The sequence below is a fragment of the Triticum urartu genome, unplaced genomic scaffold, assembly GCF_003073215.2.
Source record: "Triticum urartu cultivar G1812 unplaced genomic scaffold, Tu2.1 TuUngrouped_contig_665, whole genome shotgun sequence".
Taxonomy (NCBI): domain Eukaryota; kingdom Viridiplantae; phylum Streptophyta; class Magnoliopsida; order Poales; family Poaceae; genus Triticum; species Triticum urartu.
In genome coordinates, this window is record NW_024117428.1 from 32,600 (window position 1) to 52,477 (window position 19,878).

Consider the following 19,878-nt stretch of genomic DNA (forward strand, 5'->3'; position numbering starts at 1 on the left):
TGACAAATATTTATAAGCAGGGAACATCTTTAGTTTAGTTCTTTAACAACATTCATGCTAAAGATTGTGTTTCTTTCGTAATGCCCATAAATGCAATGAACAAACTACGTAAAAATGCAACTAGTTCAAGGGACTCAAGCATAGACGTATCAGAGCATTACAAAAATAGATGAAACATTCCTTACATACCCTGTTGTATGCCCAGGACACATTGTACAGCAGCTCGACAAACCGTCGGTAAGCAAATCTAACACCATTTCTTGTACAGGACATGACATTGCAAAGATGATTCCATTGCAGGAGCAAAATCTAGAAGTTGAAAAGGCAAACATTTACTACTGCTAGAAATTAAGCACCACATTGCATTTGCTAGGAAGTAGTAATACAAGAGAAGAACAAGTGGACATATCCAAATAATATAGCATCCATCAAGCACGATATATAATAGATGCCGCATTAGGTTGATTCCAAATAGTACCAATTAAGACATCAAACTGCAGTTCCACTAAAGGTGATCTAACATAGAATCTACTTGTTTCTTACTCTTAACCAGGCAAGGCATAATAACCATAATAACTAAATGAAATACTAGAAGGGAAACAAGAAGAATTACTTAGCAAATGCATAGCCTTCTTGTCGGATGAAATCACTGTCCTTAGGAATTAAATGAAGCTCTGCCGACGCCTTATGGAATCTGTTGCAAGGCCAGTTGAGAATTCGGGTTGTTGATGGTGTAGCTGGCGAGAAGGTGGATCATGGTGTAAGGACGGTCAGTGACCAGGACAAACTTTTTGCCCTGCTTCACGAAATCTGCAGCTTCAGAGATCCTCTCTATTTTGTTATCCTTGATGTTGCACTTGCAGATATGAGCGGATGAACCCAAATGTTGAGTGTAGTACACACAGTCCGGGTTAGTTCCTGGGAACTCATCAACATCGACGGAGAAGAACCTGTGGTCACCGATGAAGATTGCATATCTATCTGTGGTCTTCAGACACCAGAGGTTACCTGTCTCGGTGTCAAATTGGAAAGAAAAGAGAGCCAAGACTCCCTGTGGATTCAAGATCTTCATGATGATTATATGCTCATGCAAATCCACTAGGAAACACCGCATTTCGTACCCATGTCCAGGAAGATCAAGGGAGAAAACCTCGGTCATAGGAGAAAGATTAACTGGAAGAAATTTGCCTAAGCAAATAATCATCTCACGAGCTACGGATGCTTCAGAAAAGCATGCGTAAACACCACCCACGACCGCCTTCTGGAAGAAATCGTAAGCTGCTGGCTGCTTATGGTTGTATCTGACGAAACTTTCAATGTGAGGAGCTTCCGAGTAAGCCTTGCGAGATGAGTCGGAGAACACGGTGAGCCGAAGCAAAGATCTGTGGGGGAAAAGGACATCAGCGATTCCCACAGCGGGGGGCACGGGCGCCGCGAAACGGATCACGACGCCAGTAAGAGGGTTGAGGACGCGAGCGGCGTGAGGAGCGGTCTTTTCCGCCAGAACAAAGTAGTCATCGAGAATGGTAGCCACGACATGGTAATCGCCGAGCTGCGGAAGATTCTTGCTGAGGAAGCGACAGTGTCGGTGTTCAACACGAGAAGATTCCCTTGGCTCTGGAGGACCTCATCGAGGATGATCCACCGGCTCGGGCGAAAGTGGGGGTCAGAGGCGTCGCTCCTTGGATCGTCGGTGGCGGCGCGCCAGCCGGTGCAGACAGCGCGGTACTCCATGTACCAGTCGAGGTCGTTGTCGTCGAGGAAGGAGTCGGTGATGCGGCAGCCGAGGTCGCCCGGAAGCGTGGATCAGGGTGGACTCGGTCCGGTCCGGTCCAGGCTTTGACCGAGCCAGCCATTGGAGCGGCCGTGGCCGGTCCGGTCCAGACCGGACCGAGGTGGCTACCGAGCCTATTTTCCAGGACCGGACCGAGAGGAGCAAAGCTCGGTCAGCCCGAATGGACCGAGATACAGACAACCCTAGTTGATAGATGAGCTATTCGAGCATGCAAAACAAAATTTCATTTGAAGGTTTAGAGTTTGGCACATACAAATTTACTTGGAACGGCAGGTAGATACCGCATATATAGGAAGGTATAGTGGACTCATATGGAATAACTTTGGGGTTTAAGGGATTTGATGCACAAGCAGTATTCCCGCTTAGTACAAGTGAAGGATAGAAAAAGACTGGGGAGCGACCAACTAGAGAGCGACAACGGTCATGAATATGAATTATAATTAATAAACATTGAGTGAAAGCATGAGTAGGATATAATCCACCATGAACATAAATATCGTGAAGGCTATGTTGATTTGTTTCAACTACATGTGTGAACATGTGCCAAGTCAAGTCACATGAATCATTCAAAGGAGGATACCACCCTATCATACCACATCACAACCATTTTGATAGCATGTTGGCACGCAAGGTAAACCATTATAAGCTCCTAGCTAATTAAGCATGGCATAGGCAACTATACTCTCCAATTGTCATTGCAAACATGTTTATTCATAATATGCTGAATCATGAACGATGAACTAATCATATTTATAGAAACAAGAGAGGTCGAGTTCATACCAACTTTGCTTATCTCAATCATTCCATCATATATCGTCATTATTGCCTTTCACTTGCACGACCGAACGATGTGAATAATAATAATAGTGCACGTGCATTGGACTAAGCTGGAATCTGCGGGCATTCAATAAACAGGAGAAGACAAGGCAATATGGGCTCTTGGTTAAATCAACAATAATGCATATAAGAGCCACTTCAACATTTTCATTATGATCTTCTCCTCTCGACCCCCAAGGAAAAGAAAAGAAATAAATTTATTTACACGGGAAAGCTCCCAACAAGTAAAAAGAAGAATGAGAAATCTTTTTGGGTTTGCTTTTAATTATTACTACTACAAGCAAGGAAAGTAAACAAGCTAAGAGCTACAACTAATTTTTTTCTTAAGGATTAATAAACACACAAGAAGAAAGCGAGAAAAAGAACATAATCTAGCATGGATAGTACAATGAAAAAGTATGAGCACCGACAACTAGCATGAGTGTGTGAATATGAATGTAATGTTGGTGAGAAATACGTACTCCCCCAAGCTTAGGCTTTTGTCCTAAGTTGGTGTACTGCCATGGCTGGCCTGGCGGATATCCAAAGTTGTAGTTGGGGTCGTACTGAGATGCAGCGGCTATTGCATCGTGGGCTGCAGCTTGGAAGCGAGCTGTCTCAGTCCTCCTTTCGTACTTGTTCGCCTCCTCCCTGGTTATAACATGTCTCCCTTTTGCCTGAAAGTCAAAGAAAGTATGAGCAGGGAGAGCGACGTGATAGGTGTGTCATCCGTCAAAGATTAGTTGGTACTGGAGGAACTGATCATTCCTCTGAACAAACTGATGACGAACCATAGCCTCTTAATCTAAATAAAAAGGAGGCAACTCAATATCATACTCACGTATGGGTATATCAAGAAAATTAGCTAGACAGGTTGCATAAATTCCACCAAAGAAATCTCCATTAATTCTATTATTATGAAACCTACGTGCAACGATGGCTCCCAAATTATAATGTTTATCTCCTAATATAGCACTCCTGAGAACACTGAAGTCAGGGACACACACGTGACATGCTTCATCCTTACCATTTATGCACCTACCTATGAAGAGAGCAAAATAATGTATAGCAGGGAAATGAATGCTCCCTATGGTAGCTTGTCTTATATCTCTATACTCCCCCACAGTTATACTAGCAAGAAAATCTCTAAACTCAGATTTGCGAGGCTCACTAGGGCTACCCCATTGTGGAAGTTTGCAATCAGTATTAAAATCTTCTAAGTCCATATTATAAGAATTTTCATAAAGATCAAACATGATAGTTTGGGAATTGCGTGATGATGAAAATTCAAACCTTCTCACAAAGTAATCAGTGAGATAGTGGTACTAACGGCAGTTATCTGCCTTGAAGCTCTCAAGATCAGCGTTACACACATATGCGTCAATTCCTCCGTGATTCCTGCTCGAACCATAAAGTCCTCTGACGGCCATTCACAAGCCCGCACTTGAGCTTCCCTCGGTGGTTCATCGTCCGCATCGCGTATTGCGACCTTGGCTCCTTGCTTCCTTGAAGGACCACCTTGGTACATCTTCCTAAACATATTTCTTCCTCTGAAAAATTTCTGAAAATTTTAGTAACTCAAAATAAAAATGGACCAAACTCAACTAAATTGATAGCAACTACTCTCACAAGTGCCTAGAGACTATATCATGCATTAGAACTACTTGGGACCTTATAAATTTGACATGCAAGCTCAAGAACAGGGTCACCTAAGCATCAAAAGTTTGCAATGAATAAATCACTAGAACAAAAACTAATTGGACCATTGGAGGAGTCACATACCGAAGAACAATCCCCCAAAGTAGTTTTGTGAGTGGAGCTTTGAGCAAGGAGATCGAAAATCGCAGCAAAATGAGCTAGAACTCGTGCTTCAGCTGGTTGGTGATTTTTTTGGAGGAAGGAGTGTGTGGTTGCTGGAATAAATGGAGGGGATCCACCATGGCCCCACGAGGCAGGGGGGCTGCTACCTCTTGAGCACTGCGTTGGATTTCCCCGAAGAGGAGAGGATGATGTAGCAAAGTAGCATAAGTATTTCCATCTGTTTTTGAGAACCAAGGTATCAATCCAGTACGAGGCTACACGCAAGTCCCTTGTACCTACACAAAACAATAGCTCAAGGCAACCAACGCGATTAGGGGTTGTCAATCCCTTCACGATCACTTACGGGAGTGAGATCTGATAGAAATGATAGATAATATTTTTGGTATTTTTGGTATAGAGATGCAAAGTGAAATGTAAAAAGCAAAGTAAAGAGCAAGGCAATAATAAAGTGATGGAGATTGATATGATGAGAATAGACCCGGGGGCCATAGGTTTCACTAGTGGCTTCTCTCAAGAGCATACGTATTCTACGGTGGGTGAACAAATTATTGTTGAGCAATTGACAAAATTGAGCATAGTTATGAGAATATCTAGGTATGATCATGTATATAGGCATCACGTCTGAGACAAGTAGACTGACTCCTGCCTGCATCTACTACTATTACTCCACTCATCGACCGCTATCCAGCATGCATCTAGAGTATTAAGTTAAAAACAGAGTAACACCTTAAGCAAGATGACATGATGTAGAGGGATAGTTTCATGCAATATGATAAAAACCCCATTTTTTTATCCTCGATGGCAACAACACAATACGTGCCTTGCTGCCCCTTCTGTCACTGGGAAAGGACACCGCAAGATTGAACCCAAAGCTAAGAACTTCTCCCATGGCAAGGAAAACCAATCTAGTAGGCCAAACCAAACTGATAATCGAAGAGACTTGGAAAGATAACCAATCATACATAAAAGAATTCAGAGAAGATTCAAATATTATTCATAGATAGACTTGATCATAAACCCACAATTCATCGGTCTCAACAAACACACATCAAAAAGAAGATTACATCGAATAGATCTCCACGAGAGAGGGGGAGAACATTGTATTGAGATCCAAAAAGAGAGAAGAAGCCATCTAGCTAATAACTATGGACCCGAAGGTCTGAGGTAAACTACTCACACTTCATTGGAGAGGGTAGGATGATGTAGAAGCCCTCCGTGATGATGGCCCACTCCGGCGGAGCTCCGAACAGGCCCCAAGATGGGATCTCGTGGGTATTGAAGGTTGTGGCGGTGGAATTAGGTTTTTGGCTCCTGTTCTGTTTGTTTGGGGGTACGTAGGTATATATAGGAGGAAGGAGTACGTCGGTGGAGCTCCGAGGGGCCCACAAGGCAGGGGGCGCGCCCTAGGGGGGCGCCCCACCCTCATGACTGCCTATTTTGTTCCTTGGAGTAGGGTCCAAGTCTCCTGGATCACGTTTCTTGAGAAAATCACGTTCCCGAAGGTTTCATTCCGTTTGGACTCCGTTTGATATTCTGCTTCTCCGAAACATTGAAATAGGCAAAAAAACAACAATTCTGGGCTGGGCCTCCGGTTAATAGGTTAGTCCCAAAAATAATATAAAAGTGGAAAATAAAGCCCAATATAGTCCAAAATAGTAGATAATATAGCATGGAGAAATAGAATACCCCTTTTCTTCGGAGTTGGCTTAGGAGTTGGTTCAGGAAATGTCCAATTATTTTCGTTAGTCAACATATTATTCAATAGAATTTAAGCTTGATCAGCAGTTCTTTCCTTGAAAACACAACCAGCAGAACTATCTAGGTGGTCTCTGGAAGCATTGGTTAGTCCATTATAAAAGATATCAAGTATTTCATTTTTCTTGAGAGGACGAGCAGGAAAAGCATTAAGTAATTGGAGAAGCCTCCCCCAAGCTTCTGGGAGAGTCTCTTCTTCAATTTGCACAATATTATATATTTCACTTAAAGCAGCTTGTTTCTTATGAGCGGGGAAATATTTAGCAGAGAAGTAATAAATCATATCCTGGGGACTACGCACACAACCAGGATCAAGAGAATTAAACCATATCTTAGCATCACCCTTTAATGAGAACGGTAATAATTTAATGATATAATAGTAGCGAGTTTTCTCATCATTAGTGAACAGGGTGGCTATATCATTAAATTTAGTAAGATGTGCCACAACAGTTTCAGATTCATAGCCATAAAAAGGATCAGATTCAAACAAAGTGATTATATCAGGATCAACAGAGAAATCATAATTCTTATCAGTAACAAAAATAGATGAAGTAGCTTAAGCAGGATCATATTTCATTCTAGCATTCAGAGTTTTTTCTTTAAGCTTAGCTAATAATTTTTTAAGATCACCTCTATCATTGCAAGTAAGAAAGTCTCTAGCAGTTTCTTCATCCATAACATAACCCTCAGGCACAACAGGCAATTCATATCCAAGGGGAGAATCTTCATCATCACTTTCATCAATATTATCAGTTTCAATAATTTCATTCTCTCTAGCCCTAGCAAGTTGTTCAGCAAGAAATTCACCAAGTGGCACAATAGTATCAAGCATAGAAGTAGTTTCATCATAAGTATCATGCATAGCAGAAGTGGCCTCATCAATAACACGCGACATATCAAAATTAATAGCAGAAGCAGGTTTAGGTAGCAAGCTTACTCAAAACAGAAGGTGAATGAAGTGCAGAGCTAGATGGCAGTTCCTTACCTCCCCTCGTAGTTGAGGGATAAATTTTGGTTTTCTCGTCTTTCAAGTTCCTCATAGTGACCAGCAGATATAAATCCCAAGTAACTCAAAGAATAGAGCTATGCTCCCCGGCAATGGCGCCAGAAAATAGTCTTGATAACCCACAAGTATAGGGGATCACAACAGTTTTTGAGGGTAGAGTATTCAACCCAAATTTATTGATTCGACACAAGGGCAGCCAAAGAATATTCTCAAGTATTAGCAGTTGAGTTGTCAATTCAACCACACCTGGATAACTTAATATCTGCAGCAAAGTATTTAGTAGCAAAGTAGTATGGAAGTAACGGTAACGGTGGCAAAAGTAACAGTAGCAGTTTTGTAGTGATTGTAACAGTGGCAACGGTAAAGTAACTAAGCGAAGAACAATATGTGAAAAGCTCATAGGCATTGGATCTGTGATGGAGAATTATGCCGGATGCGATTATTCATGCAATAGTTATAACATAGGGTGACACAGAACTAGCTCCAATTCATCAATATAATGTAGGCATGTATTCCGAATATAGTCATTGATAACCCACAAGTATAGGGGATCAATTGTAGCCTCTTTCGACAAGTAAGAGTGTCAAACCCAACGAGGAGCTAAAGGTAGAACAAATATTCCCTCAAGTTCTATCAACCACCGATACAACTCTACGCACGCTTGACGTTCGCTTTACCTAGAACAAGTATAAAACTAGAAGTACTTTGTAGGTGTTTCCGAATAGGTTTGCAAGATAATAAAGAGCACGTAAATAAAAACTAGGGGTTGTTTAGACAAAGACACAATAAAGTAAATATAGCGAGTGTGGAAAAGTGGTGGTAGGAGTTGCGAAATTGTCCCTAAGCAATTGACTACTTTACTAGACTGATAGCAAGTTTTATGTGGGAGATGCCACTACTATCATGTCATTCCTGACTTAGAATTCTATGCACTTATGATTGGAACTATTAGCAAGCATCCGCAACTACTAACATTCATTAAGGTAAAACCCGACCATAGCATTAAGATATATTGGTCTCCCTTCAATCCCGTATGCATCAATTTCTATGCTAGGTAGAACCTTCTGTCACTCTTGCCCTCCAATACATAGTCCTATGAACATACAACTAACCCTATGGTGTGATCCACATGCGCGCTCATATGATGGGCACCAAAGGACAACAACATAACCTCAAGCAAATTAAATCAATCATAGCAATTCATCAACCACCGATAGGACAACGAAAATCTACCCGGACATCATAGGATGGAAACACATCATTGGATAATAATATGAAGCATAAAGCACCATCTTCAAGTAGAGGGTACAGCGGGTTGTGGGAGAGTGGACCACTGTAGATAGAGGGGGGAAGTTGATGGGGATGTTGGTGAAGATGGCGGAGGTGTTGGTGAAGATCGCGGTGATGATGATGGTGGCCACGGCAGCGTTCCGGCGCCACCAGAAGAGAGGGGGAGAGGGGCCCCCTTCTTCTTCTTCCTTGACCCCCTCCCTGGATTGGAGAAGGGTTTCCCCTCTGGTCCTTGGCCCCCATGTCATGGGAGGGGCGAGAGCCCCTCCAAGATTGGATCTGTCTCTCTCTGTTTCTGCGTTCTGGATTCTGCACTTTCACCGTTTCTTTTATAGCCGGAGATCCGTAACTCCGATTGGGCTGAATTTTGGATACGATCTCTATCCGGAAATTAGCTTTCTTGCGGCGAAAGAAGGGCTCCAACCGCCTTACAGGGTGGCCACAAGGGTCCAGGGCACGCCTGACCCCCTATGGCACGCCCCCCTGCCTTGTGGCCCCCTCGGGCTTCGTATCACGTTTATTCTTCTTCCCAAAAATCATAAATATTAAAAAAAATCTCCGTCAGTTTTTATCCCGTTTGGACTCCGTTTGATATGGGTTTTCTGTGAAACAAAAAACATGCAACAGACAGGAACTGGCAATGGGCACTGGATCAATATGTTAGTCCCAAAAATAGTATAAAAACTTGCCAAAAATATATGAAAGTTGTAGAATATTGGCATGGAACAATCAAAAATTATAGATACGACGGAGACATATCAGCATCCCCAAGCTTAATTCCTGCTCGCCCTCGAGTAGGTAAATGATAAAAAAGATAATTTTTGATGTGGTATGCTACCTAGCATAATCTTGATCATGTAATCTAATCATGGCATGAATTTAAGACACGAGTGATTCAAAGCAATAGTCTATCATTTGACATAAAACAATAATACTTCAAGCCTACTAATAAAGCAATCATGTATTTTCAAAATAACATGGCCAAAGAAAGTTATCCCTACAAAATCATATAGTCTGGCTATGCTCCATCTTCACCACACAAAATATTCAAATCATGCACAACCCCGATGACAAGCCGAGCAATCGGTTCATACTTTTTAACGCGCTTAAGCCTTTTCAACCCTCACGCAATACATGAGCGCAAGCCATGGATATAGCACTATCGGTGGAATAGAATATGATTATGGGGGTTATGTGGAGAAGACAAAAAAAGAGAAAGTCTCACATCGACACGGCTAATCAACGGGCTATGGAGATGCCCATCAATTGATGTCAATGTGAGGAGTAGGGATTGCCATGCAACGGATGCACTAGAGCTATAAGTATATGAAAGCTCAAACTGAAACTAAGTGGGTGTGCATCCAACTTGCTTGCTCATGAAGACCTAGGGCATTTGAGGAAGCCCATCGTTGGAATATACAAGCCAAGTTCTATAATGAAAATTCCCACTAGTATATATGAAAGTGATAACTCAAGAGACTCTCTATATGAAGAACATGGTGCTACTTTGAAGCACAAGTGTGGTAAAAGGATAGTAATATTGCCCATTTTTCTATTTTTTTCTTTTTTTGCGGGCTTCTTTGGCCCCCTTTTTTTATTTAGGCTTCTTTGGCCTTTTTTGGGGGCAATGCTCTAATAATGATGATCATCACACTTTTATTTACTTACAACTCAATATTACAACTCGATACTAGAACAAAGATATGACTCTATATGAATGCCTCCGGCGGTGTACTGGGATGTGCAATGGTCTAGCGTAGCAATGACATCAAAAACGGACAAGCCATGAAAACATCATGCTAGCTATCTTACGATCATGCAAAGCAATATGACAATAAATGCTCAAGTCATGTATATGATGATGATGGAAGTTGCATGGCAATATATCTCGGAATGGCTATGGAAATGCCATAACAGGTAGGTATGGTGGCTATTTTTAGGAAGATATAATGAGGCTTATGTGTGATAGAGCGTATCGTATCACGGGGTTTGGATGCACCGGAGAAGTTTGCACCAACTCTCGAGGTGAGAAAGGGCAATGCACGGTACCGAAGAGGCTAGCAATGATGGAAGGGTGAGAGTGCGTATAATCCATGGACTCACATTAGTCATAAAGAACTCATATACTTATTGCAAAAGTTTATTAGCCCTCGAAGCAAAGTACTAGTACGCATGCCCCTATGGGGATAGATTGGTAGGAAAATACCATTGCTCGTCCCCGACCGCCACTCATTACGAAGACAATCAATAATTACCTCATGCTCCAACTTCGTTACATAACGATTCACCATACGTGCATGCTACGAGAATCACAAACCTCAACACAAGTATTTCTACTAATCCACAACTACCCACTAGCATGACTCTAATATCACCATCTTTATATCGCAAAACTATTGCAAGGAATCAAACTTATCATATTCAGTGATCTACAACTTTTATGTAGGATTTTATGACTAACCATATGAATGACCAGCTCCTGTCATCTCTCTAAATAGATATAAATGAAGTAAGAGAGTTTAATTCTTTCTACAAAAGATATGCCCACGCTCTAACAAGTATAAATGAAGCAAAAGAGCATTCTACAAATGGCGGTTTCTATGTGAGTATAATTGTAGCCTCTTTCGATAAGTAAGAGTGCCGAACCAAACGAGGAGCTAAAGGTAGAACAAATATTCTCTCAAGTTCTATCGACCACCGATACAACTCTACGCACGCTTGACGTTTGCATTACCTAGAACAAGTATCAAACTAGAAGTACTTTGTAGGTGTTTCTGGATAGGTTTGGAAGATAATAAAGAGCACGTAATTAAAAACTAGGGGCTGTTTAGATAAAGACATAATAAAGTAATTATAGCGAGTGTGGAAAAGTGGTGGTAGGTGTTGCGAAATTGTCCCTAAGCAATTGACTACTTTACTAGACCAATAGCAAGTTTTATGTGGGAGAGGCCACTGCTAGCGTGTCATCCCTGACTTGGAATTCTATGCACTTATGATTGGAACTATTAGCAAGCGTCCGCAACTACTAACGTTTATTAAGGTAAAACCCAACCATAGCATTAAGATATATTGGTCTCCTTCAGTCCCGTATGCATCAATTTCTATGCTAGGTAGACGCTTCTGTCACTCTTGTCCTCCAATACATAGTCCTATCAACATACAACTAACCCTATGGTGTGATTCACGCGCGCGCCCATATGATGGGCACCAAAGGACAGCAACATAACCACAATCAAATTAAATCAATCATAGCAATTCATCAACCACCGTTAGGACAACAAAAATCTACTCAGACATCATAGGATGGCAACACATCATTGGATAATAATATGAAGCATAAAGCACCATGTTCAAGTAGAGGGTACAGCGGGTTGCGGGAGAGTGGACCGCTGTAGATAGAGGGGAAGGTGATGGGGATGTTGGTGAAGATGGCGGAGGTGTTGGTGAAGATCGCGGTGATGATGATGGTGGCCACGACAGCGTTGCGGCGCCACCGGAAGAGAGGGGGAGAGGGGCCCCCTTCTTCTTCTTCTTCTTCCTTGACCTTCTCCCCAGATGGGAGAAGGGTTTCCCCTCTGGTCCTTGGCCTCCATGGCATGGGAGGGGCGAGAGCCCCTCCGAGATTGTATTTGTTTCTCTGTCTCTCTCTGTTTCTGCGTTCTAGATTCTTCCCTTTCACCGTTTCTTTTATAACCGGAGATCCGTTACTCCGATTGGGCTGAATTTTGGACACGATCTCTATCCGGAAACTAGCTTTCTTGCGGCAAAAGAAGGGCTCCAATCGCCTTACGGGGTGACCACGAGGGTCCAGGGCGTGCCTGACCCCCTGGGGCACGCCCCCCTGCCTCGTGGCCCCCTCGGGCATCGTATCGCGTTGATTTTTCTTCCCAAAAATCATAAATATTCCAAAAAAATCTCCGTCAGTTTTTATCCCGTTTGGACTCCGTTTGATATGGGTTTTCTGCAAAACAAAAAACATGCAACAGACAGGAACTGGCACTGGGCACTGGATCAATATGTTATGCCCAAAAATAGTATAAAAAGTTGCCAAAAGTATATGAAAGTTGTAGAATATTGGCATGGAACAATAAAAAATTATAGATACGATGGAGACGTGTCAGTCACACGTGTGCTTATGGAAAAGAACTTGCATGACATCTTTTGTCCTACCCTCCCGTGGCAGTGGGGTCCTAGTGGAAACTAAGGGATATTAAGGCCTCCTTTTAATAGAGTACCGGACCAAAGCATTAACACATAGTGAATACATGAACTCCTCAAACTACGGTCATCACCGGGAGTGGTCCCGATTATTGTCACTTCGGGGTTGCCGGATCATAACACATAGTAGGTGACTATAGACTTGCAAGATAGGATCAAGAACTCACATATATTCATGAAAACATAATAGGTTCAGATCTGAAATCATGGCACTCGGGCCCTAGTGACAAGCATTAAGCATAGTAAAGTCATAGCAACATCAATCGTAGAACATAGTGGATACTAGGGATCAAACCCTAACAAAACTAACTCGATTACATGATAAATCTCATCCAACCCATCACCGTCCAACAAGCCTACGATGGAATTACTCACGCACGGCGGTGAGCATCATGAAATTGGTGATGGAGGATGGTTGATGATGATGATGGCGACGGATTCCCCTCTCTGGAGCCCCGAACGGACTCCAGATCAGCCCTCCCGAGAGAGGTTAGGGCTTGGAGGCGGCTCCGTATCGTAAAACGCGATGAATCATTCTCTCTGATTTTTTGTTCCCGGACGTGAATATATAGAGTTGGAGTTGAGGTCGGTGTAGCACCAGGGGGGCCACGAGGCAGGGGGTGCACCTAGGGGGGTAGGCGCGCCTCCCACCCTCGTGGACAGGGTGTGGGCCCCCTGGCCTTGATTCTTTTGCCAGTATTTTTTATTATTTCCGAAAATAATCTCCGTTGATTTTCAGGTCATTCCGAGAACTTTTATTTCTACACAAAAATAACACCATGGCAATTCCGTTGAAAACAGCGTCGGTCTGGGTTAGTTCCATTCAAATCATGCAAGTTAGAGTCCAAAACAAGGGCAAAAGTGTTTGGAAAAGTAGATATGACGGAGACGTATCATGGTGCTCCCGGATGTTGTCAGGGTATATGAGTATATATAGGCGAAAGAAGTAGGTCGGTGGAGCCACGAGGAGCCCACGAGGGTGTGGGGTGCACCTACCCCCTGGGCGCCCCCTGCCTCATGGCTTACTCGTTGCTTCCTTGACATCAACTCCAAGTCTCCTGGATTGCGTTTGTTCCAAAAATAACTCTCCCGAAGGTTTCATTCCGTTTGATATTCCTTTTATGCGAAACACTGAAATAGGCAAAAAAAACAACAATTTGCACTAGGCCTTTGGTTAATTGGTTAGTCCCAAAAATAATATAAAAGTGCATAGTAAAGCCCATTAAACATCAAAAACAGATAATATAATAGCATCAAACAATCAAAAGTTATAGATGCGTTGGAGACGTATCAAGCATCCCCAAGCTTAATTCCCGCTTGTCCTCAAGTAGGTAAATGATAAAAACAGAATTTTTGATGTGGAATGCTACCTAGCATAATTCTCAATGTAATTTTCTTTATTGTGGCATGAATGTTCAGATTCGAAAGATTCAAGATAAAATTTTAATACTGACATAAAAATAATAATACTTCAAGCATAATAACAAAGCAATCATGTCTTCTCAAAATAACATGGCCAAAGAAAGTTATTCCTACAAAATTATATAGTCTGGCTATGCTCTATCTTCATGACACAAAATATTTAAATCATGCACAACCCCAATGACAAGCCAAGCAATTGTTTCATACTTTTGATGTTCTCAAACTTTTTCAATCTTCATGCAATACATGAGCGTGAGCCATGGACATAGCACTATATGTGGAATAGAAGGGTGGTTGTGGAGAAGACAAAAAAAGGGAGAAGATAGTCTCACATCAACTAGGCGTATCAACGGGCTATGGAGATGCCCATCGATAGATATCAATGTAAGTGAGTAGGGATTGCCATGCAACGGATGCACTAGAGCTTGAAGTGTATGAAAGCTCAACAAAAGAAGCTACCTGGGTGTGCATCCAACTTGCTTGCTCACGAAGACCTAGGGCAATTTGAGGAAGCCCATCATTGGATTTTGCAAGCCAAGTTCTATAATGTAAAATTCCCACTAGTATATGAAAGTGACAACATAGGAGACCCTCTATCATGAAGATCATGGTGCTACTTTGAAGCACAAGTGTGGTAAAAGGATAGTAACATTGTCCATTCTCTCTTTTTCTCAGATTTTTTTCATTCGGGCCTTTTCTCCTTTTTATGGCCTCTTTTTTTTCTGGAGTCTCATCCCGACTTATGGGGGAATCAAAGTCTCCATCATCCTTTCCTCACTTGGGACAATGCTCTAATAATTAATGATGATCATCACACTTTTATTTACTTATAACTAAAAAATTACAACTCAATACTTATAACAAAATATGACTCAATGTGAATGCCTCCGGCGGTGTAGCGGGATATGAAATGACTCAAGAGTGACATGTATGAAAGAATTATAAAGGTGGCTTTGCCACAAATACGATGTCAACTACATGATCATGCAAAGCAATATGACAATGATGAAACGTGTCATAAGAACGGAACGGTGGTAAGTTGCATGTTAATATATCTCAGAATGGCTATGGAAATGCCATAATAGGTAGGTATGGTGGCTGTTTTGAGGAAGGTATATGGTGGGTGTATGATACCGGCGAAGGTTGCGCGGTATTAGAGAGGCTAGCAATGGTGGAAGGGTGAGAGTGCGTATAATCCATGGACTCAACACTAGCCATAAAGATCTCACATACTTATTGCAAAGATCTATTAGTTATCAAAACGAAGTACTACGCACATGCTCCTAGGGGGATAGATTGGTAGGAAAAGACCATCGCTCGTCCCCGACCGCCACTCATAAGGAAAGACAATCAATAAATAAATCATGCTCCGACTTCATCACATAACGGTTGACCATACGTGCATGCTACGGGAATCACAAACTTTAGAGCAAGTATTTCTCAAATTCACAACTACTCAACTAGCATGACTCTAATATCACCATCTTCATATCTCAAAACAATTATAAAGAATCAAACTTCTCATAGTATTCAATGCAGTTTATATGATAGTTTTTTTATACCCATCTTGGATGCTCATCATATTAGGACTAATTTTATAGCCAAAGCAAACTACCATGTTGTTCTATAAGACTCTCAAAGTAATATAAGTGAAGCATGATAGATCAATAATTTCTATAAAATAAAACCAACATCGTGCTCAAAAAGATATAAGTGAAGCACTAGAGCAAGATTATCTAGCTCAAAAGACATAAGTGAAGCACATAGAGTGTTCTAATAAATTCTGATTCATGTGTGTCTCTCCAAAAGGTGTGTACAGCAAGGATGATTGTGGTAAACTAAAAAGAAAAGACTCAAATCATACAAGACGCTCCAAGCAAAACACATATCATGTGGTGAATAAAAATATAGCCTCAAGTAAAGTTACCGATGAACGAAAAAGAAAGAGGAGATGCCTTCCGGGGCATCCCCAAGCTTAGGATTTTGGTTGTCCTTGAATTTTACCTTGGTGTGCCTTGGGCATCCCCAAGATTAGGCTCTTGCCACTCCTTATTCCACAATCCACCAAATCTTTACCCAAAACTTGAAAACATCACAACACAAAACTCAACAGAAAATCTCATGAGCTCCATTAGCGAACTAAAACAAACCACCACAATAAGGTACTGTAATGAACTCATTCTTTATTTATATTGGTGTTAAACCTACTGTATTCCAACTTCTCTATGGTTCCTACCCCCCGGTACTAGCCATAGATTAATCAAAATAATCAAACAACACACAAAAACAGAATCTGTCAAAAACAGAACAGTCTGTAGCAATCTGATTTGTTCGAATACTTCTGGAACTCCAAAACTTCTGAACAACTAGGATAACCTGGAAAATTTGTATATTGATCTAATTCAAAAATAATTGGTATTTTATCTCGTTCTGGTGAATTTTAACAATTATTTTTGTGAGTGCAAAGTTTCTGTCTTTTTCAGCAAGATCGAACAACTACCACCCAAGAATATCCTATTGGTTCTACTTGGCACAAACACAGATTAAAACATAAAAACACATCCAAACAGAGGCTAGATAAATTATTTATTACTAAACAGGAACAAAAAACAAGGAACAAAAATAAAATTGGGTTGCCTCCCAACAAGTGCTATCGTTTAACGCCCCTAGCTAGGCATTAATAATTTTGATGATGCTCACATGAAAGACAAGAATTGAAGCACAAAGAGAGCATCATATAGCATATGAAAAACACATCTCAGTCTAACATACTTCCTATGCATAGGCATCTTATTGGCTAATAAATTATCAAGACAAGCAAAAACTAGCATATGCAAGAAAGAAGTGAGAAACAATCTCAACATAACGAGAGGTAATTTAGTAACATGAAAATTTCTACAACCATATTTTCCTCTCTCATAATAATTACATGTGGGGGTAATATTCAAATTCAACAATATAACTCTCACATAACATATTTTCAACACGATCCACATGCATGTGAAGTTGAAACTCTTCCAAAATAGTGGGATTAACATAAAATAAAGTCATGACCTCTCCGAACCCACTTTTGTCAAAAACTTCATAAGATTGAACATTATCCAAATATGTGGGATCTAAAGTTGACAGTCTTCTAAACCCACTTTCAATAATATTGCAAACACTATTATCAATCTCATATTCATCATGAGGCTTAAATAAATTTTCAAGATCATAAGAAGCACTATAACCCCAATCATGATCATTGCAACAAGTAGAGGACATAGCAAAACTAGCATCCCCAAGCTTAGGGTTTTGCATATTATTAGCACAATTTACATTAATAGAATTTATAATAAAATCATTGCAATCATGCTTTTTATTCGAAGGTCTATCGTGAATCGCTTCATAAAGTACTTCATCACAATTTTCAGATTCACGAATTTCAAGCAAAACCTCATAAAGATAATCTAGTGCACTCAACTCACTAGCAATAGGTTCATCATAATTGGATCTCTTAAAGAGATTAGCAAGTGGATGAGGATCCACAAACTTTTAGCAAGAGAAGATGCAAGAAAAAAGAAGGTACATGGTTATGCAAGATCGAACGGAAGGAGGGCGAATAAAACGGCAAAGGTGAAGTGGGGGAGAGGAAAATGAGAGGCAAATGGAAAATAATGTAATGCGAGGGATAATAGTTTGTGATGGGTACTTGGTATGTCTGGACTTGTGTGTAGATCTCCTCGGCAACGGCACCAGTAATCCTTCTTGCTACCTCTTGAGCATGCGTTGGTTTTCCCTTGAAGAGGAAAGGGTGATGCAGCAAAGTAGCATAAGGATTTCCCTCAATTTTGGAGAACCAAGGTAACAATCTAGTAGGAGGTTACACGCAAGTCACCTCGTACCTACACAAACAAATAAGAACCTTGCAACCAACGCGATAATAGGGTTGTCAATCCCTTCACGGCCACATGCAAATGTGAGATCTAATAGAGATAATAAAATAAATATTTTTGGTATTTTTATGATATAGATTGGAAAGTAAAGATTGCAAAATAAAAGATGGAAGAAACAATAAATTGATAGGAAAATAATATGATGGAAGATAGACCCGGGGGCCATAGGTTTCACTAGTGGCTTCTCTCAAGATAGCATGATCTACGGTGGGTGAACAAATTACTGTCAAGCAATTGATAGAAAAAGTGCATAGTTATGAGAATATCTAGGCATGATCATGTATATAGGCATCACGTCTGTGACAAGTAGACCGAAAAAATTCTACATCTACTACTATTACTCCACACATCGACCTCTATCCAGCATGCATCTAGAATATTATGTTCATAAGAACAGAGTAACGCATTAGGCAAGATGACATGATGTAGAGGGATAAACTCAAGCAATATGATATAAACTGAAGGAAATATGCCCTAGAGGCAATAATAAAGTTATTATTTATTTCCTTATATCATGATAAATGTTTATTATTCATGCTAGAATTGTATTAACCGAAAACATAATACATGTGTGAATACATAGACAAACAGAGTGTCACTAGTATGACTCTATTTGACTAGCTCGTTGATCAAAGATGGTTAAGTTTCCTAACCACAGACATGAGTTGTCATTTGATTAACAGGATCACATCATTAGGAGAATGATGTGATTGACATGACCCATTCCGTTAGCTTAGCACACGCTTGTTTAGTATGGTGCTATTGCTTTCTTCATGACTTATACATGTTCCTATGACTATGAGATTATGCAACTCCCATTTACCGGAGGAACACTTTGTGTGCTACCAAACGTCACAACGTAACTGGGTGATTATAAAGGTGCTCTACAGGTGTCTCCGAAGGTACTTGTTGGGTTGGCGTATTTTGAGATTAGGATTTGTCACTCCGATTGTCGGAGAGGTATCTCTGGGCCCTCTCGGTAATGCACATCACTTAAGCCTTGCAAGCATTACAACTAATGAGTTAGTTGCAAGATGATGTATTACGGAACGAGTAAAGAGACTTGCCGGTAACAAGATTGAACTAGATATTGAGATACCGATGATCGAATCTCGGGCAAGTTACATACCGATGACAAAGGGAACAACGTATGTTGTTATGCGGTCTGACCGATAAAGATCTTCGTAGAATACGTGGGAGCCAATATGAGCATCCAGGTTCCGCTATTGGTTATTGACCGGAGACGTGTCTCGGTCATGTCTACATAGTTCTCGAACCCGTAGGGTCCGCACGCTTAACATTTTGATGACAGTTATATTATGAGTTTATATGTTTTGATGTACTGAAGGTTGTTCGGAGTCCCGGATATGATCATGGACATGACGAGGAGTCTCGAAATAGTCGAGACATGAAGATTGATATATTGGAAGCCTATGTTTGGATATCGGAAGTGTTCCGGGTGAAATCAGGATTTTACCGGTGTACCGGGAGGTTACCGGAACCCCCGGGGACTTAATGGGCCTTGGTGGAAGAGAGGAGAGGCGGCCAGGGAAAGGGCCGCGCGCCCCTCCCCCCTAGTCTGAATAGGACAAGGAGAGGGGGGCGGCGCCCCCCCCCCTTCCTTCTTCTCCTCCACCTCTTTCCCCTCTCTCTCCTAGTCCAACAAGGAAAAAGGGGGGGAGTCCTACTCCCGGTAGGAGTAGGACTCCTCCTGGCGCGCCCCCTCTCTAGGCCGGCCGCACCCCCCCTTGCTCCTTTATATACGGGGGCAGGGAGCACCCCAAACACACAACAATTGATCGTTTGATCTTTTAGCCGTG

The 19,878-nt window shown here is 41.4% G+C and overlaps 1 pseudogene; it reads right to left on the reverse strand.

The window, feature by feature from the left end:
* Positions 1–685: 685 nt before the first annotated feature.
* LOC125530911 overlaps positions 686–19,878 on the reverse strand; it is a 42,999-nt pseudogene continuing 23,806 nt past the window's right edge.